Source organism: Cavia porcellus, unplaced genomic scaffold (genome assembly GCF_034190915.1).
Source record: "Cavia porcellus strain 051 isolate PalLab524CR breed Dunkin Hartley unplaced genomic scaffold, mCavPor4.1 scaffold_1, whole genome shotgun sequence".
Classification (NCBI taxonomy): Eukaryota; Metazoa; Chordata; class Mammalia; order Rodentia; family Caviidae; genus Cavia; species Cavia porcellus.
This window is the reverse complement of record NW_026947484.1, coordinates 15905543-15927651: the sequence shown is the minus strand read 5'-3', so window position 1 is coordinate 15927651 and position 22109 is coordinate 15905543.

Below are 22109 nucleotides of genomic sequence, written 5' to 3'. Positions count from 1 at the left end.
GCTGGATGTTTATCAACAGATTGTACAATACGAGCCAAGCAGATTTTCTAAACTTCTAGTGAGGGTCCCTGTGGTTGATGTCTACCATGTTCTCCTTTTGAAAATAAACAAAGAAGGGTTTACACAGGCACATAAAAAGAAGGCAGGTAAGCAGTTGGGGTTGTAGGTAACAGTCGTACAAATTGCAGAGAAAATAAACACACAGATAAAGAAGGCATCGTCGGGTGCTCCAGCAGAATTTAAAACACTTTCTGCTCCAAGTCTGCACATGTCCAGATAAATCATGATGCACTTGAGCTACGCTGGGTTACTTTTTTTTTTTTTTTTTTTTTTCTGCTTCCTAGCTGTAATAAGCATGGTTGATTGTCAGGCCCTGCTGTTCTTAGGGCCAAATCAAAAATATGATATTAACTTCTTTCAAAAATGCAGTCACCAAAGCAATAGAAGAATGCAAATAAATCAATTCTACATGCTTAAGCCCATCTTCCTTTCATGCAAGCCTGGTGATAGAGAGTGATTCTTTCCCCCCAATTCTGCCCTATCATTTGGAGGTATGAAAAATAGATTGTGTCACAGTAATGAAGCACAGGAAAAGGGAGCTTGTTATAAGCTGATTACAGTTTAGATTGAAGGACTGGTTCTCATTAGCTGTTTTAGATTGGACATCATCCTTGAGCTGTAGTAATTACTGAAAGTAATTTCTGAAAGGGAGGTGGGGTGGCTGGGGCAAGGAGGGACTCACACAGTTGCATGGGGATCAGGAGTGGGGGTAGAAAGGCAGACCTGCCAGGTTATTACCCCGAATGCTACAGCACAGGGATGCAGCTGTGGCTGACTGCTTTGTTGTTAGACAAACCAGCAACAAGGAGAGAGGGCTTTGCATGGAGAAATGAATATGGCATAACAGGCCTATTTCAAGTTCAAGTGGCAGGGTGACTCCCTGGAGTTTTGCCATCGACATGCAGAGGCTCAGTTTTTATCCCATAATAAATGCAAAGACGCAGGTTTCATTGCTAGTTACAGAACAGACTTAAAAAGCAGGCACTAAATGATAGTCAAGGCAAAATGACCTATTTCCTTGCTTCACTGAGTCGATCTGAGAGCTTGACCAATTCCCTGATCACAATAGGATAAAATATGCAACCTTCCCATTCTGAGAAGTCTTCTGAGCAAATGTTCTGTCAAATGCAGGTTTTGATCATATTTTTTTTTCCCCAAGATAGAAGTCTCAAGGGAAAATTGACTGTTTGGACTTGGTGAAAAACTAGGAATTTTAGAAGTCCTCTTTCTAGCTTTAGACCTGCCACTAAACAGACACCTGGAGACTCTAAATAAGCCATTTAACCTCTCCATCTGCCCAGGAAATGAAAGAAACAAATTAGATGTTTTCTGATGTCCCTTAAAAGTATAGGCCTCTTTGGTTCCCATTATTGTCTCTTCTAGATAATTTATTATTATAGAGCACAAAAAGAAAAGGGCTGCCTTCTAAATTAATAAACAAAATTTACATGAGACTGAAATTAAGACCTCATAGTCTTAAGCAGAAGAAACCTGTGTAGTTGCACAGGGGCCCATATGGAATATTTACTGAGGCCGTAACATGTGATACAGTTTTTCCTGCATATTGTTTGATCTTGTTGTAGTCAGGGGTTGTACACAGAGAACAATTCAGATCAGGACATGAAGTTTATAATATTTTTATAATGGTCACCGGAAGTTAACACAGGAGAATGCAGGAAATCTATCCGCAACACCAAAGACTTAGATTATTTAGTCAAGAGTCTAAACCCCATGGCAATGTCCCACATGAGTCCAGATAAAAACCCAGAGCTCAGGACAACACCTCCACGAGTCCAACTGGAAGTCCAAAGCCCACAAGAAGGACTCATGCCAGTCTCTTTTACGGATTCGGGCTGGGAAGACCCAAGGGTCAGTGGTGGAAGCCAGAAAGTCTATGCCAGCAGGATGAAGGAGCTGTGCTAGTGGGATGAGGGTTGTACGCTGGAGCCGAGAAGTCACACTCACAACAAACAGCGGGGCTGTCCTGAAAGGCACCACAGCTGTCCTCAGAGACATGGAGGCCCCGAGCTCCTCCAACGACAAGCATAGTCGGATACGTGCCAGGAAGCAGCGTGATGAGTTCATCCTGGAAACTGGGCAGCACAAGTCTTCCCCTCCAGAGCCAGGAAGCAATGCTCGATGTGAAGACCAAAGCTTCTCCAGGAGAACCAACAGCTCAGAGAGCAACTTGTAGGAGAACCCACAATGCCTCCTTAACACCTCAACCCTCCCAACACCTCTCTTCTTCTCCACCTATTTATCCTGGCAACCCTCCTCAGGTGGAGCATCTTCTCTCAATGCATGCTGATGTAATCCAGCTGGCGTTAAGTTGACCACCAGTTTTCAAACCATAACAGATCTGATCCTTCATTAACTACAGAGGACAGATGAGGAGTCTAAGGCCCAAAACTGCCAATGTTACATGTCCATGGTGCCACGGCTTGCAGAGGGAAGAACGTAGCACAGCATGTGAGGCCAACGGCCACCTGAGCAACACAGGAGATGGAAACTGAGACCAGGAAGCTGTCAAGAGGGAGGGATTGCTGCCATTTGTAGCACAGTTTGAGCAGGATCCAGAAGTTTCTTTTGCTCTAAATATTTCTTAAATTATCTGATGGTTGCCAGGATTCTTTCCACTATAGGTTTTCCTTTAAGTTAACAAGATCTCCATCTCCAGAAAGCTCAGAGGAAAAGACAAATGGGTTACATGGGAGAAATACATTCAGTAAGTCATTAGTAAAAATTAACAGCCTTTATCAAATTAACTGACTGAATTTATCTGATTAGCCAGCTGTCACTGGTGGAAAATGGGGAGAACACCAAAAGGAGTAAGTATCTCCGGTAGAGAGAAGATCCAGAAAGGTCTGCAGCTGCTCTCCACTCCTGCAAGGGGCAAGGCCAAGTGTGTGTCCCGGGCTGGCTGGGCCTGGGACAGTACCAAGGCCAGCAGGAACTGCAGACAGATGTGCAGGTTGGCTCAGACAAGGGGCTAGTGGAAGGGAAAAGGAAGGTGGTAACAGAGAAGGAATAGAAATTCCAGGGAAAATGTATGGAGACGGGGAACCGAGACACATTTAGTCACTGGACTGTTTTGCTGATGACTGTAAGAAGCTCTCAAGATTCAGGACTTTTGCATACATAATTATGATTATAGAGATAAAATTAATCAAGAGTAGTGATTTTCAAATTGATATAACTAGAAACTACTTTCATATTCAAATGCTTGAAATAGAGCAGAGCCACTTTTATCTGGATCCTGGACAAGGCTTCTAAGTGATATGTTGTTTGGATAAAGGACTAAATACATGGAAGGAAGGACTAAATACAAGGAGGGAGGGAGGGAGGGAGGAAAGAAGGATGGAAGGAAGGGAGGAAAAGAAAGAGAGAGAGAGGAGAAAGAGGGAGGAAGGGACAAAGGAAAAAAATGGAAGCAGGAAGAAGCAAAGTGAAATTTGGAAGCTAATGATCCAACCCAGAGATTGTCAGTTGTTTTGGGAAAAGAGCCTAATAGTGAATACTTCAGGATTTATAGCACTGTTCTCTGTGGCAACATCCAACTTTCTGTAAACAAATAGATATGGCTATGTTGTAATAAAACTATTTACAGAACCAGGCAGTGACTTGAGCCCTATCTGCAGCCACCTTGAACAGTGACCATTATCATGGCCCTTGAGAAACCCTGGTTGGTTTCCTAACAACTTCCCAGCATCCTATAAATAAACAAAACCACAGCGTAGTACATGGGCTTTATAACCTGGACCCTGGTATATCAGTACAGGAATGTGTCTGAGGACCTTTTTATTAGTTGAAGATAAACCAGGTACATTCTAGCTGGGATAAGCCCTGACCGTTTTATAAGCCCCTCCTTCTGAACGGAATACAGAGATCTGCTATCTTGCCCTCTTTCAGGACCATGTTTGTGTCAGTAAACACCCTGTAAACTGTGCCCTGTGCAACCTAGGGTATGTCTGTCATTTTCTCCAGTCTTGTGGCATCTGGGCCATGGTTTCATTTGCTTTGAGAACATAACCAAAAGTCTCCCTGTGTCTCTTACATGCATGTTTTTTCATGGTATGTATGTGCATGTAGTATGCTTTGTAAAATAATTCCCCTCTAGGCACATTCAGGAGCCCGTTGCCTGGCCTCCTAAGTCCTTTCTATTGCTTTACTCTATAAGCACAGTGGTCATTTTGAGATGCCTCAGAGGCTTTCCTTCTGCCTTCAAGCACAACTCCAGCAGTCTCCAGTGACAGAACTTCTATACCTCTCCATTTCTGACCTCTTCTTTTCAAGATTCCCCTCTGGTTCTGCCCTTGGTCTGTGGTCTGTTCATCCCTGTTGTCTGTGGGCAACCCAGAAACACGCTTTACCCCTTGCAGCTGAAGCTCTCCGGGCCTGCAGACCTGCAACTGACCCTCCTCAATCCCATTGCCTCTTCTGACCTGCAGTCAGTCCCCAAAGCTGCACACCCTGCGTTCTCAAGCTAAGCATTTCCTGCCTGCAGTACATCTCATAGCAACCAAAGCCCTGCCAAGATGAGAAATTACAGAAAGATTAGCATGATTATTTGTTTCTGAGCCTCCCAGGAAACTGAAATTTTCGGAAAGGCAAAGACCGTGTTTGCTACTCTAATCCTGCATTTGATAGAAGGTCTGATTGATATATACTAGACAAACCAAAATCATTTGCTAAATAAATAAAACCTCCTATCAACTGTACCTCTTAAATCCTCAGTGCCACTGTTAATAGTGGATTCCTCAAAATTCTGAGCCAGTTACAAAATACATTTTAAATAAGTTAGAGGCACAAGCTTAAAGATCATGATTTTTTTCTTTGATGAGAAACCCAAAGTGTAAATGAAAATCAAAATAAAAGATAATAATAGGAAATTGCAAAGCAAAAAGGACCAAGAGGTGGAGGGAAGGGAAGGAAGGCGGGTGTTATGCGTATGTACCAACTACCGACAATTAATGGGATCACTGCATCCTACAAACATGTACTAATAAAAATAAAACATTAAAAAAGAATAAAACAAAAAAATACAAAATGTGCCTGTCCTCTTAATGGCAGGATGGTTAATACATTAAAATAATTTTTAAAAAACAGACTCTAAGCTTTGGGTAAAATTGCTTCATAGTATTCTATTATTTTTCAGTCTACAACAATAGTGAAAAGAAATATAGTTCCTTGACATATTCCCAAGCTACTAGAAAAAGAACACATTATATATAGCTCGAGATTCAACCTCTATTTTTTCCCTTCCACAGTCACCGAATGTTTTCCTAGGAGAATTTAAATGTCTATGCACAAAAGCACTTTTTCATGGTGTACGACCCTCAGAAACCTATCCAACAAAAGTTAAGATTGATCTGTGAAACCCAAAGGAGAACTGCATTCCACCAACAGTACAAGGACTCCAGGCCCCAGCAACCCCACTGCATCCTTGGTTCCTGGAGTAAGGTGAGCCTGGATCACTTTCTTAAACACTTCTGCTCATTGGAACCTTCTGCAGATATCCCCGATGGGAAGGAATGCTTAGTGCAGGCCAATCCTGCAACTTGGATTTCCAAGTTTATGTATCATGTCTCGATGTGCTTAATTTTAGTAACTGCCTTTTTTAAACACCTACACCTGAAATTAAAATACTCAAGAGAAGGCATGCTCAAGTCATTCCCTGATGAGCAGATGGGCCCAATCAGATCCGCATGTCCTCTATGAAGCAACAGATTGTGCATCTTTGCACAAATCCTCAAATTAGAAATTTCCTAGCATCATGAATGGTAAGATGAAGTCTGCTTTCTTCAGAAGAGCTTTTGCATTGACCCGTTGCCAGCCTCAAAGCCTCTGTCTCTCCAACAGGGGCATTTTGAAAATAAAAAGTGCTTTAACATCTATTTAATTGGCTTACTGCTCACCATCATTCTGGCAACTCAGATGAGTGTTATTTATATTTTATGATTAAGTTAGCTTGTTCAAAACATGCCCTGAACATTTTCTTAGTATCTGATTTCCGACTATTTCAATTTTGCTAAAGACAATGAAAAGGGAGGGAGTTTTATCAGCAATTTGGCCCACTTCCTCGTAGTCCTGTATCTGCCTTCTGCAGAATTCACAAGAGGTCAGGCACCTGGAGGCCCCTTGGCATTTGCAAGAGATGGCTACTTCTGATCATGTACCATGACCTCTTGCTAATCTTGTAAATTAGCCAGCAGGAAATGGAAGTGTAGGATGTCTGTCCAGGTGTTTCGGCTCTAGTAAAAGATGGGCACAGTCAGCGAAAAATAGGGAACCTGGGCTGGTGATTTAGCTCAGCAGGCAACGCGCTTGCTTGGCAAGCTTGAGATCCTGAGTTTGATCCCTGGTACCAAAAGAGAGAGAAAGACAGACAGACAGACAGACAGATAGAGAGACAGGCCAGGGAACTTGCTAAAAGAGGTGGAAACTCTGGCTTCAGGCAGTAGATTGTCTCCCTCAAGGTTCAACACCCCTCTGTAAACTTCTTAAGTGACAACTAGAGAATCTAGATCACCTGACAATACATCAAATGTGGCATTTTTATTGCTGGGATGTTATTCTGAAATTAAAAACAGTGAATTAAACTTATACAAATCAACAAGAGTAAACTTCTGAAACAAACTGTAGAGTAAAAAACAAAACTTAAAACTGATATATATAATATGATGCCATTTGTGCAAGAAAAGATCACACATCTGAAGATCGTACACATGAGTAAACCAGGAACAATGATTTTCATGCCTATTACTTTTCATTCTTTCAAGAATATTTACGACTATTGTCAGGGAAAAATAGACATATACACTTTAATATTTTAGGAGCTTTGGGAAAATTCAGCTGATTAAATTTCATATTTAATTTTCATCTATATATCTAAATATAATCAAAAATATAAATGTATATTTATATATGTCAGATGTATTCTATGTAGTGTATTTTATACTTGTTTTACAGTATATAATTATGATCTGAAAAGAACATATCTTAAATTCATCAGAGTGACTAGATGTGGGGGAAGGAGTGAGATTGATTGTCGAAGAGACTACATATAAAATGATAAAATTTCAAAAGTTAAGAGATAATAAATGGACCAGAATAATAATAGTAGCTATTATGAGATGGATCCTTACCATAAGCAAGGCAGTACCCCAAGTGCCTTGCTTGTATTAATTCATTGATATCACATAACCCCACAAGTTAGGCACTATCATTACCAGCCCTTTTATTCAAGAAGTGATCAGTGCTCTGAGGTGAAAGTGTAGTCAGGTACAGTAACAAGTGAGGGAGCTGAGACTGAGACCCAGGCAGAGAGGACCAGCCTATGTCTAGCCATAGTGACCTGAATGGCTCCTGCAGCTTGACCTGATTCACCTGGGTCCTGCAGCTTGGCTTGGGAGACAAACCATTCCATCTACTGAGAGCAAATGAAATGTCCGTGTCATAACTACCCTCTGTGCTCCTGGTGGGAGACCAGAAACTGTTCATGGCAATTGTCCTCCACCTAAGCCCTCATCAAAGTGGAAGCCAGAGGCAAGTTAACAAGGCAGAGAAAGGTCCACCTCTTGACACTGTGGGGATGAGCTTCTAACATAACTGACCAAAGTTTCTGAATTATCGAGTGCTTCAAAGACCATAGAAAAGTTCCTTTTCTTAATTAGTAGTTTCCTTTGTCTTTCCATGATTTCAAAATTGGCCTTAGAGTATTGACCAGGCATGTTTTCATCTTAAGGGAATCATTAAAGCTTCTAAGATATAGAGGTATAAGTTTGATTGGGAACTCAGAATGCAGTTGTTATCTGCATACATGTAGATGAAACATGATTTCTTTTCTTCTTTTTTCTTTCTTTTTTGTGTGAAGCTTTTAGACCAAATCTGAATAGCTTGTTGACGTGGTAAATATGTTGCTATCTCATGAATCTCTGCAAGCTATAAAAAACTGACCTAAACTCCCTGAGTGAAATCTCCATTAAAAAATGTGAGTGATATTTATGTATTCAAAATGTTTATTGATGGGACTATGATAGAGATGCCAAAAGGCTAAACATATATGGGAAATACAATAAAAGTCATTTTTAGCTCCAGGAAAAAATTAATAATTGCTTCATCAAAGGGACAAAAGTCATATTCCTAACATACTACTTGGGTCACCAGGGAACATTATTTATAGCATCAAAAAGAAAGAGGAGAGAAAGAAAGAAAGAATCAGAGACGAAGTGGAATGGAGAGTTGAGCTGAGGGAAATATACATCTCCCATGTTTATTCTCTATGGTGGGATATATCTCAACAGGACACAGCTGCTAATCAGGCCATAGGTTCTGGCACTCTCAAGCAGCAAAGTCCACTGTTGCCTTTCACAAGCCAAATCCAGAGATCAAGTGTAACATTTGACACTATTGTCATACCCCTCCGTTGCTGGTTTTCCAATCATGCTGTGGCCCAGGTACAGTATGTCCTGTGCTGATGGGTCCTCATTTCAAGTTCTGAATCCAGGGCACACTTTCCCTAAACTCCACACCCATCAGCCTCACTGACTCTCTGTCACCAGCCCGATAGCAAGGGGAACACAGCATGCATCCAAACAAGGGCACTTGTGAGTATGAAAGAAAGATGCTGATAATTGTTAAGACACTGATCATATACCATGAAAATAGGATAAATAATGTTGGCACACTGAGCTGTGTCCTAACCTTCTTCATGAGATATTTCAAACTTAACTAGTATGTCCAAACTAAATTCTTGCTTTTCCTTATCAAACTTGCTCTTGCTAAATTCTTAGTGGAAATCCCATCCTTCCAGCTCCTACAGGAAAACGTGCCCTGAGTCCTACCATGTCGATGTCCGCTCTCGGCCGGCAGGAAGGACACACGACAAAGTCTGGTAGTGGACAACCTTTTCTTTTTATTTTCCTTCTCCGTACAGCCTGCCCTGGGATCGCTCCCAGCCGAAGCCTCCTCTGGTCCGCTCCCCGCGGCTCCTTCTGTGCTTCAGTCTGCCCCAAAGCCTCTACCGGTCCGCTCTCCGCGGCTCCTTTTGGGCTTTTACTTCTGGGCTTCTACCTGGCTTCTTCTTCCGCCCAGGGGTGGCACCGGTATATATACGGGTACAGTGTCCAATCATGTTAAAGTAAGCAAGGCAAGCTGATTGGCTAACATCATCAGTTGCCAGGCAGACTATATTGTTGAGCGGGTTGTTTACGCGGTAAGCAGGAAACTAACATATTCGATGGGAGGGGTAATCTACCTCAGGCTTTGCTCTTTACCACAGGCCGCACGTCCGCCGCGCAAGGCGAGCTATCACAGACGCGGCTCCCAACATCTCCCCCTATTTTATTTTTTTATGAATGTGCGCATCGTAGCCCTTCCTGGACTGGGTGCAGAGGCTTATGCCCTATGTGTAGGTCCACCGTAGGTCCTTGGCTTAGACCCTGGTCGGCCGTCCCATGGTCTGCCAAGGCCCTGAGGCCCTCGTCCTTTTTCTAGGGCCAGGCACAAACTGGACGGAACCTGGATGCACACAAGCTTGCACTCATTTTCTCTCCGTAAAGAAATCCCCTCGGAGAGAAATTTAGACCTGGGCAGCATCTAACAGTCCAGCGGCTTACGTGCAGGATGGGGTAGGGCCTGGCTTAGGTTGAGTCGCACCGGGGGAGTACGCTCTTACCCGTCATTGACTCTCCTACCCAGCTATGTCATAATTTTTTAGAGGAGGAGTGTGGGAAGCTCACCGCCCCTAGACTCGGTCGTAGGCTAGGCGAGCGAGCCATGTATATGCCTGAGGATCTTCTTGTCCATTTCGGGCTACCGCTATTTCTATTCATCTTGTTGGTTGGTCTGTGATGGATCTCCGGTAGGGCAGGTCTGATCTTCAGTCGAGGGCTTTGTTGCCCGTGTCAGTCTCTCCGGTATCCACAGTGGTTCTCGTCCCGGTTCCTGTGGGAAAACACAAACCGCGCCTCGGTTCCAGCTGACCACTGGATCCGGGCCCATCCATTGTCCTGTCAGGACATCTTTCCACTTCACCCACCCTTTATGGTTGGGGGAAGGGTTGCAGTGCTCCACGGCTGGGGAGCGATTATCATTATTTAAATTTAAAAAATTGTGTGTGAATAGTGCCATGGATAATCGTGCCTTTGGGGCCAGGCCTTGGCCTACTCCCCCTTTTTGTTTTTGTAAAATTTCTTTGAGGCTTCTATGAGCCCTCTCAATGATTCCTTGACCTTGGGGATTGTATGGGATACCATGTTTTAATTGAACCTCCATCATTTTGCAGAACTCATTGAAGGCTTTGCCTATATAGGCTGGTCCATTATCAGTTTTTAATATTTTTGGTTTGCCCCATGCGGCCCAAGCTGCCAGGCAATGATTGATCACATTAGACACTTTTTCACCTGTTTCTGCTGTTGCGAATATGACGTGAGAACAGGTGTCTGTGGAAACATGAACATATTTAAGAGTCCCAAACTCCTGTATATGTGTGATGTCCATCTGCCAAACATCACCAGGGATCAAACCTCGAGGGTTTACTCCCATCGGTATGGCAGGTTTGTATGTGGCACAGGAGTCACATAGTCGCACGATATCTCGTGCATCTGCTCTAGAAACATGGAAATGGTTTGCTAGTGTCCTGGCATTAACATGAAATTTATCATGGAAGGCACGGGCTCGCTCGATTGGTGTTAGTAAGGTAAAAATCCATAACGGGCGAGTGGCAGTGTCAGCAGCCGCATTCCCCTGTGCCATGGGCCCCGGCAGGGATGTATGTGCTCTTATGTGGGTGGTGAAGACCTTATGGTGTCTGTTCTGAAGCAATGTCTGGATAGACAGGAACAGCCCAGCCACTGTGGAAGTGGATCTAATTAAACCGGCAGTCTCAAGCACTTGCATAGCATTGACCACATACCTAGAATCGGAGACAATATTAATGGCTTCTGAGAACCGTTTAAGAATCATTTTAACGATCTGTAGTTCTACCACCTGAGGCTGATCAGGTTCAAATTGTATGGTAACCGGGGGCTTGCCTAGGATCACATAGGCGCCTATCCCCGTCTTGGAGCCATCTGTGTATATTGTAGTTGCTGGGACTAATGGCTCAGAGGCAGTAACCTTTGGAAAAATTATAGGGTGCTGAGTGACAAATGACAAGATAGGGTCTTTAGGGTATTGATTGTTTATATCCCCATGGAAAACACATCTCAGAATGGCCCATGTATCTATGCAGGCAGCCAGGGTCTTGATCTGGCTGGCGGTATAGGGTACTCGGATGGCTTGTGGTCCTGAGCCAAAATGTTGGACAGCTCTATCATGCGCTTCAAGGGCCAATGAAGCGACTGCCTCCGGGTAATGCTCTATGACTTTTGCAGGTGAGACCTTAGGGTGTATCCACAGTAGTGGTCCTTTCTGCCAAATCACCGCTGTAGGCTGTAGACTAGTCTGTAGCAAACAGACATCAAAGGGTCGCCCTGGTTCAATTCTGTGTAAGGTAGCCCCACCTAAGGCTTCCTCCACTCTCTGTAAGGCAGCTCTTGCCTCAGGAGTGAGCCTCCTGTGGGAGGCTATATCTGGGTCTCCCTTCAGAAGGTCGAACAGAGGTTTGAGATCTGAATTTGGTATATGTAAATATGGCCTAATCCAATTAATGTCTCCCAATAGCTTTTGCATGTCATTTAGGGTCCTAACGCCATCCGTCCTAATGGTGACCTTCTGTATAAGTCTGGAGGCGACACTGAGGTCCACACCTGCTGACCCAGGGGTGGCCCTTGTTGAAGGCTGCCATCCTGAGCTGTCCTGTCTCTGGGGCGGGGGCCCGCCTGTGAAGGGGGCCCCCTCTGGCCGTTTTTTGGCTCTGTAGCATCTCGTCCACAAATACGGTTGCCCTGAGCATCAAAGACCGACCTACACTCCTCAGCTTTGTGTGATCCCTTCTTGCATCGCCCACAAACATATGGTTCTTCATTCCTAGGGCGAGGCCTAGCATCTGCATTGTTTGGGCAATGACGTTTAATGTGTCCTGGCTCCCCGCAGGCAAAACACCCTTTAGCCTTACATTCCCCTTCTAACCCGCGAGGTCCCCTCTGCTGTACAGCCGCGGCCAGGAGAGCAGCCACTCCCGAGTTGGAGAGCGGCCCCCCTATCTCTCTACATATCCTAATCCAGGCGTTGAGGTCCTTGTTCTTATGAGGAGCTATCGCTGCCTTGCACTCCTTTGTACATTGCTCAAAAATCAGCTGTCTTACCAGCGGTTGAGCCACTCCCGGATCAGGAAATATCTTATCGGCAGCATCTTGCATTCGGGCCACAAAGTCAACAAATGGCTCTGTGGTACCCTGAATTACTGGGAAAGAACCCTGCGACTTCTTATCGAGCGACTTAGGCTCCTGACAGCTGGTCTCTTTGGCCTCCTTGCCATTCAACTTTCCCTCGTCCTCGGAGTCAGACGACTCCGAGGCTAGAGCCCCGTCCTCCTCCTTAGCATCCTTGTTCCCCTTGACGGACCCCTCTCGGGAGCTCCCTGACTGGGCCTGCTCAGATACCCTGCGTACTTTTGTAAGCTCTTGAGAGCTTTCTCCACAACCACCCTCGCTCTTAGTGTTGCTACCTAACATGTTTCCCATCTTTTAATATGTTACTCACCGCGTGAGGCCCAAGGAATCCGCCACTTACGCGTGAGCCTGAGGGGAGTCTAAAAGCCCTGTAGGTGCGCGCCACCCAGAGCCCAGGCTTATCCCCAACTCACCTGTCTCGCAGCTCTGTACTGGAGCGTTGTCCGCTGTCACGTCTCGGGGGTGATCAGTCCCCGGGCGGGCCTCCAAATGTCGATGTCCGCTCCCGGCCGGCAGGAAGGACACACGACAAAGTCTGGTAGTGGACAACCTTTTCTTTTATTTTTCTTCTCCGTACAGCCTGCCCTGGGATCGCTCCCAGCCGAAGCCTCCTCTGGTCCGCTCCCCGCGGCTCCTTCTGTGCTTCAGTCTGCCCCAAAGCCTCTACCGGTCCGCTCTCCGCGGCTCCTTTTGGGCTTTTACTTCTGGGCTTCTACCTGGCTTCTTCTTCCGCCCAGGGGTGGCACCGGTATATATACGGGTACAGTGTCCAATCATGTTAAAGTAAGCAAGGCAAGCTGATTGGCTAACATCATCAGTTGCCAGGCAGACTATATTGTTGAGCGGGTTGTTTACGCGGTAAGCAGGAAACTAACATATTCAATGGGAGGGGTAATCTACCTCAGGCTTTGCTCTTTACCACAGGCCGCACGTCCGCCGCGCAAGGCGAGCTATCACAGACGCGGCTCCCAACACTACCATCCCACTCTCTCTTTATGATCCCAGCCTTTATCACCTCCCAGTTAAGTTGCAGTAGCATCCTCACTCGCTCCCTTCAGCCTTGCCCCATGCCAGCTGTTCTGATTGAAGGACAAGGAAGGCACTTTCTCGGTTCAAGTTCTGCCTTAGAATCTGCCTTTTAGAAATCCCCCCAAATCTCTCATTCTATCCATAGTGAAATCTGGAGACACCGACAGTTCAAAGGTCCTGTGAGGTCTATCCCCACACACCTGAATCTTCTCTGGCTGTATTGCCAACTGCCAACCCGTACTCTCTCCCCTCTAGGCTGTAGCTTCGCGGATGCTCTCATTCCTGGATGGTATCTTACACACCCACACACCTAAGAGGCTTCACATTTTGGGTTTTCTCCTCTTGCAACTTTGACCTTCTATTGTCCTTATGAGCCACTACTCCTTCCAGTTTTTTTGTTTCTTTATTTAAACATCACATTCTTAGGATGCATTCTTTGTCCACTTTTAAGAAATTATTCCTCTTACTCTAATGTTCCTGATCCCTCTTATCTGCTTTTCTTTTCTTTTTTTTAACCAAACGCTACTACATATTATGTGTTTCACATATTCATTTTGCATGTTCTGGCATGTTGTGCCTCTCTCCTAATGACAGTGTTAGCCCCATGGCCACACTGGGACACATTTATTCACTGCGAGAAGCTTGTATCTCGAGCAGAGCCTCACAAATATTTGTTGAATGAATGAAATAAGAATGCAAGTATTGATCTGAAATACAAAGATAAACGCTAACAGAAGACACAGCTAGAAGAAGAGTTGAAGGGAGGTACTACTTAGGACAAGACCTGGTGGAGAGGGGCAGCCATCTATATACTCAGCAATTTAAAGCCAGCGGACTCTTCAACAATTTTTAGTTTGATTTTAACTAATTTTGTGATCAAAGACAGATTAAATCCCTCATGAACCCAAACTTCTGGACTTTGTGTCAATAGTGCCAGGGTGTCATCTGTTATGGCTAGATGTCCCCTAAAGCCTCATGCAGTCATAGGAGGGGATTTTTCAGAAGTGGCTGGGGTATATAGAGTGTGTGATGCTGGGCTTGTTTTATCGTATGATGCTAAGATCAAAGGCACTAGAATTAAGGGTGTGATTGCTACCTGCCCTAAGTAGCCCAGATAAGATGTAAAGGATAGAAAGAGCTGTAGTTGTCCTTCGCTTGCTGTGCTGCCTTCTGCCTGCCATGAACTCTTTCTCCCCTGTAATGCCTCTGTGATCTGCCATACTGCCTTGGATCCAGCTGGTTATGTACCACTGTACACAAACTGTGACCTAATAAACTTTTCTTTCCTTAACCTGTAGATGTCAGATATTTTGTCTTAGCAATGAAGAAAACAACTGAGACATCATCTTTCTGTCCTGAATCTATCACAGCACATAAACCCCCGCCCTCAGCTGTATAGAGGTGACATAATGTGCCTTCTCTCACTTGTCCACCTAGCTATGAGATCTTTGGACTATAGTACCATACCAGTTCCTGAAAGCAACCTATGAAAAGGCTGTAACATTAGCACTGAAGAGAGATGAGGAATAAAAGGAGAGAAGCATCAAGGCAAAGTGGGGCTCCTTTTTTGCACAATACACTAAGCCTATCAGAACCCTTTATAGAAGTTGAGGAAGGATTCACTGTGCTATTCAGGAAATGCCCATCCAGTGACCAGGGGACATCTTTTGTTGAGAATTCCTGATCTAGAGAATAAAGAAAATGAGCAGAAATGTAATGATTTCTGATGGTATGAGAAAAGTAATTTGAGTGTTGAAATGAGCTCTTCCATTTGCATTGCTGGTGATCAGGCAAGCTGGCCAAAAGCAAAGGAGTAACTCTCTAATCCATCGAACACAAATGGTCTCACTGTGTGGCTCTTAGTCTTTTACTTTTGTAATGCTATAAGCACTGGTGTAAGTAATAACAGGTCTCCAAAATAGATTTCACAAGGGACCAACCACTTAATTTTCTCACCACCCTTTTGTTAACTCTGAATCTTCCCCTCAGGTTATTTGGTTAGCTGTAAAATTACAGAAAGCCAGTCGTGAGACGTCTCTTTGCAGAAAACTGACAGACCTAGGGTTAGGGAATAATGAAAATCAAACTTGGCAAAAAAAAAATGGCTTTTCAGTATATTGAAAAGAGGATTGAATCCACCATGGACCAAGAAATCCCCTCATCAAATCCAATCTTGATTTTTACCCATGAACTGATTAGCCCCACCTGTCACTCAGCCTTTTTATCTCCCAGGTTCAGTGTAGGAGCAATTTTGCTGTGGTTTGTCAATTTGCTGTCAGTCCACTGAGACCAGAATACTGTTCACTGTGTTAAGAATAAAAAGGAGAACCACTTAAACATGTTTTATAGTGCTATTAGCAAATATTTAAAATACTTTTTAAAAATCTCAATTTTTTGAAGAAATTGTAGAGCATAACAATGCAAAAATAACTAAGAAGTCCCAGGGCCAGTGCTTAATGAGTACATTTTATTTCTAAACATCTCAGACAAACCTTGATTTGAAAATAGAGGTAACTTTAAGCATTCCAAGCCAAAAAATGAATATATTTTACATACCACTCAAGTATCCCTCAAGTAAAAAAAATTTGGAAAGATTCTGCTTAAGAAAATAAATCACTTTTAAAAAATGGTTTATGTTTTTCATTAGCATTGTACCTTTGAACATATTCTTTCACGTCTCACTTACATTTTATCATAATATTTTCCTCTTGTTTGTTCTGCTGATAATGATTAACTTGATTTATGAACAGAGCTAGAGAAGCTGGACGAGCCAAATACCTTTCCATATTAAAGACACTAAGTATATAAAACTGCTGGGTGAAGAAAATAGATTTTTCCCAACCAAAGCACTGATCATAGTCTTGATTTTGGAGAACAATAAGGGATATAATGACCTCCTGTTTATCCTCTGTTGAAGAGATAGAATCAAGATTTTCTTTTGTTTCTTTTTTTCTCCAGAAAAGCATTTATAAATGGTCACCCTATTTAAAATAAGTTATCATAAAATGAGAAATATTTATATAACAATCCATTAGGGGAAAAAGTTATACCCATAACATTAAAGTTGGTTTGTCTTTATGTTGCATAGGGCTATCTCAAGTTTGATCTCTTCCTTAAATTTTCAGGATCCAGTCTGCATTTCACACATGGATCTCTACATAACACAGCCACTGCCTTTATTTGTCAACACAATGGAGATATTATCCTTTGGCATTAACTAATTTAATGGAACATCCAGGCTTGAATTTGGAAAAGTGTATCTTACTTATAGAAATTCCTCCCATCTTGGAAATGTCATTCAAAGGAAGAGATATATCTTATATTTTAACTTCAAGACTAATAAAATGATTTAGCATTAATCATGACCATTTAAGTGTTTACTCTATGACAAGCACACTATACAGATTGTATATGCTAACCTTCAATTTAGCCCTATTTTGCAAGTAAACTATAAAAATTAGAAATGCTTTGGCTACAGACATGAAGAAAACTGACCAATATGGCTAATGCAAAAATACGTTCATCTTCTCCAAATAAGAAGCTGTCTTGGTTAATTTTCTCTCATTGATAAGACAAAATACCTGACACCCAAAATTAGAAAAGGGAAGGTTTATTTATAACAATTTTGGAGGTTTCAATCCATATTCAGTTGCCTTCGAGTGGCAGGGTGGCATGGCAGGCTGCCATTCAGGGGTGCCACAGGCATCCAGTGTGAATGGCAAAAGAGAGAAAAACAGCCTTCTTCCCTCTCTACATGCTGGCTCCACCCCTGGGCAAATGTAGCACTCATACCACCAATCAGAGTGCTAGACAATAAACCAATAGCAAACACTAGATTTGGCTGCATCCATGATGGCATGAGGCTTGGAGGGGTGGCATCTGATCATAAACCATAACAGAAACAATGAAAAATATAATGCAGTCTGGAGTTTGTGTGGGGACTCAATGATATCATCTGAGAATCTGTGATCTGCCCCAGCAGTCTCAGCACACTGTAGTTCCTCCGGTTTGCAATGGTGTTGCAACACCTACCTTCACGTTTTCTGTTTTTATCAGTCTAGAATGGTTAGGAAAATAGAAACTTCCCTAAATGTTTTAAATATAAAGAAAATATTAGCATAAAGAACTGAGTACTCAGGGTATCATTGGGAAGGAAGGCTGGACAAGGTCACATAGACCACTGCTGTTTCCAAGTATGCTACAATTTTTAGGATTTAGGATTCTGTAAGAACCACAGAAAATAATTAAGCATGATTTCATTTCATCACTCAGTCAGTATTGTAAGCATGTCGCTGTTGGGAGCCGCGTCTGTGATAGCTCGCCTTGCGCGGCGGACATGCGGCCTGTGGTAAAGAGCAAAGCCTGAGGTAGATTACCCCTCCCATCGAATATGTTAGTTTCCTGCTTACCGCGTAAACAACCCGCTCAACAATATAGTCTGCCTGGCAACTGATGATGTTAGCCAATCAGCTTGCCTTGCTTACTTTAACATGATTGGACACTGTACCCGTATATATACCGGTGCCACCCCTGGGCGGAAGAAGAAGCCAGATAGAAGCCCGGAAGTAGAAGCCCAAAAGGAGCCGCGGAGAGCGGACCGGTAGAGGCTTTGGGGCAGGCTGAAGCACAAAAGGAGCCGCGGGGAGCGGACCAAAGGAGGCTTCAGCTGGGAGAACCCAGGGCAGGCTGTACGGAGAAGGAAAATTAAAAAAAAAGGTTGTCCACTACCAGACTGTGTCGTGTGTCCTTCCTGCCGGCCGGGAGCGGACATCGACATTTGGAGGCCCGCCCGGGGACTGATCACCCCCGAGACGTGGAAGTGGACAACGCTCCAGTACAGAGCTGCGAGACAGGTGAGTTGGGGATAAGCCTGGGCTCTGGGTGGCGCGCACCTACAGGGCTTTTAGACTCCCCTCAGGCTCACGCGTAAGTGGCGGATTCCTTGGGCCTCACGCGGTGAGTAACATATTAAAAGATGGGAAACATGTTAGGTAGCAACACTAAGAGCGAGGGTGGTTGTGGAGAAAGCTCTCAAGAGCTTACAAAAGTACGCAGGGTATCTGAGCAGGCCCAGTCAGGGAGCTCCCGAGAGGGGCCCGTCAAGGGGAACAAGGATGCTAAGGAGGAGGACGGGGCTCTAGCCTCGGAGTCGTCTGACTCCGAGGACGAGGGAAAGTTGAATGGCAAGGAGGCCAAAGAGACCAGCTGTCAGGAGCCTAAGTCGCTCAATAAGGAGTCGCAGGGTTCTTTTCCAGCGTTGCCCTGCGAATTGCGCTCTGCTCAACCTGGTCTGCGGAGGAGTAGAGAGCTCCTGAGCACTCCCCGGCGCGAGAGGGAGGCGAAGCCTTCCGCCCCACCTTGGGGGCCGTTTCCGGAGGCGATTCCTCGCCACGAGGCGGCCGCCTGGGAGCTCTCTCCCCTTTCGCCAGAACAGGAAGTGATGCACGGGCCCCCATTTTCCGCCCAATCACGGCCGCTGTCTTATGCTCCGCCGCCGGAGGGTCGGTATTTTTACAGGCGGCTTTGGCAGGGGGGACGCTTGTCTCATGAGGTACATCCACCTGGGATAGATAGTGGCCCCTACGGGATATTTCCTGTACAAGTAGCTATGGGCCAGGGACGCAATGTATGGGAGCCTTTTGAGATAAAGCAGATTAGAGAACTTAAAAATGCAGTTACAACCTTTGGGCCGACTGCGCCTTACACCATTGCCATGCTGGAGAATCTGTCTTCTGGGCCCCTCACCCCCGCGGACTGGATTCAGCTGGCAAAGGCGTGTCTGCCCTCGGGCAGTTACCTGGATTGGCGAGCCTGGTACGCAGAGTTCTCTGCAGAGCAGGCTGAGAGAAACGCCGGTCGAGGAAACGGGGGCTGGGGATTTAGCTTAGCGGCATAAGCGCCTGCCTTGTAAGCAGGCAATCGCCAGTTCGATCCCTGGTACCAATAAAAAAAAAAAAAAAAAAAAAACGAAAAAGATAAAAATAAAAAATAAAAAATAAAAAACAAAAAGGGGGAGTAGGCCAAGGCCTGGCCCCAAAGGCACGATTATCCATGGCACTATTCACACACAATTTTTTAAATTTAAATAATGATAATCGCTCCCCAGCTGTGGAGCACTGCAACCCTTCCCCCAACCATAAAGGGTGGGTGAAGTGGAAAGATGTCCTGACAGGACAATGGATGGGCCCGGATCCAGTGGTCAGCTGGAACCGAGGCGCGGTTTGTGTTTTCCCACAGGAACCGGGACGAAAACCACTGTGGATACCGGAGAGACTGACACGGGCAACAAAGCCCTCGACTGAAGATCAGACCTGCCCTACTGGAGATCCATCACAGACCAACCAATAAGATGAATAGAAATAGCGGTAGCCCGAAATGGACAAGAAGATCCTCAGGCATATGCATGGCTTGCTCAATTGGCCCACGACCGAGTCTAGATATGGCGGGCATCCCTCATTCTCCTCCATAAGGTGACAATACACAGCAGGGTAGGTGAGTCAATGACGGGTAAGAGCGTGCCTCCCCAGCACGACTCGACCTAAGCCAGGCCCTACCCCATCCTGCACGTAAGCCGCTGGACTGTTAGATGCTGCCCAGGTCTAAATTTCTCTCCGAGGGGATTTCTTTACGGAGAGGAAATGAGTGCAAGCTTGTGTGCATCCAGGTTCCGTCCAGTTTGTGCCTGGCCCTAGAAAAAGGACGAGGGCCTCAGGGCCTTGGCAGACCATGGCATGGCCAACCAGGGTCTAAGCCAAGGACCTACGGTGGACCTACACATAGGGCATAAGCCTCTGCACCCAGTCCAGGAAGGGCTACGATGCGCACATTCATAAAAAATAAAATAGGGGGAGATGTTGGGAGCCGCATCTGTGATAGCTCGCCTTGCGCGGCGGACGTGCGGCCTGTGGTAAAGAGCAAAGCCTGAGGTAGATTACCCCTCCCATCGAATATGTTAGTTTCCTGCTTACCGCGTAAACAACCCGCTCAACAATATAGTCTGCCTGGCAACTGATGATGTTAGCCAATCAGCTTGCCTTGCTTACTTTAACATGATTGGACACTGTACCCGTATATATACCGGTGCCACCCCTGGGCGGAAGAAGAAGCCAGATAGAAGCCCGGAAGTAGAAGCCCAAAAGGAGCCGCGGAGAGCGGACCGGTAGAGGCTTTGGGGCAGGCTGAAGCACAAAAGGAGCCGCGGGGAGCGGACCAAAGGAGGCTTCAGCTGGGAGAACCCAGGGCAGGCTGTACGGAGAAGGAAAATAAAAAAAAAAGGTTGTCCACTACCAGACTGTGTCGTGTGTCCTTCCTGCCGGCCGGGAGCGGACATCGACATGTCGCCAGTGGATTGGTCTGCAGTTGTTAAAGATCAATAAAATGGCTGTGCTTCTCTTCTGCCTTCCAAATCTCACATGAGGGCTGACTGTAAATTGAAATGCTGATATAAATTCTATGAAAGATAGCTCGCAGGCTTCCAACCCTTGCAACATAGGAAAAGGCATAAGTAGAAAGGTGAAAAATATACTATATTGATGATAAACTAATACAGTGTTCAATGGATCGCAAGGCATAAAGAAGATCCACTAATAGCCCAATAGTTTTTGGTTCTATTTACCTCTCTAGTGCTGGGTCTTCTTGCAATGTATGGCTAGAAGAAAAGCCAGAAAGTGTGCATTCAGCCTATCATGCCTCTGTGGTGGAGGCAAGAAAGAACCTCAGGAATACTCTTAAAATATAAATAAGAGACTGAGATAATATATACAATTTTTAAATTAACAAAGTACTTTCACAAATATAGATAAATAAAAAGCAAAAATCAGGAGATGCCATAGAAAAATGATCAAGTATATATACCAAGTTATAGGAGATAAATATTCAAAAAAGGCACAAAAGCATGTGAAGGAAATCCTCAATATCACAAGTAATCAAAAAATAAGCACTTAAAATGAATGAGAGACAAAATGAGATCTATAATCCAAAGTCATTTGCAAAAACTAAGACTTTATGCAAGCAAACAACAATACATGTTAGATGATAGCATATTCGAATGAGTTCATGTAGTAAAAAAGTAAGAAAGAGAATGAAGACAAAGAATTAAAGAAAAAAACAGGAGAAATATCTTTTTTGGACAATAATGATAATGGGCCTTCAAAGGGGAGTGATATGATTTAACCCATAGAAAATTATGTTAACGAAAAAGACCAAAAAGATTACTTATTTAGTAAAATACATAATTTGCTTTTAGTAGCTACAAATTTCATGCCTTCATAGGATTATGTCACCTGAGAAGTTTCAGTATATGGAATCCATGTTGGTTAACATAACCTTTAAAGGTGACATTCTGACACACAATGATCGGTAATCATGAGAAGGCTCTTGCATTCCACCGCAAAGTAAGAACGTAATTTTAAGGAACTGTGGGAAGCTAAACACACTGAAGGATGAGTGATCCCAGATCCAGAGAATCTAAACACTACAGGAACAGCATTCTCCTTTTTCTTGGAAATAAAGAAGCAGTTCTTCTTGTCAGTCTTTGAGTGAAATATGCAAAACTCCAAAGGACTTTTTTAATTTTCTAAGAGTGTGTTAAGAAACAATCAGACTGTCCCTGGAACCCAGCCTGTTTGGAACCCTCGCTCTGTCTGGGTGCAGTAGAACGGCTGGACGGGTCTGGGGCACCTGCAT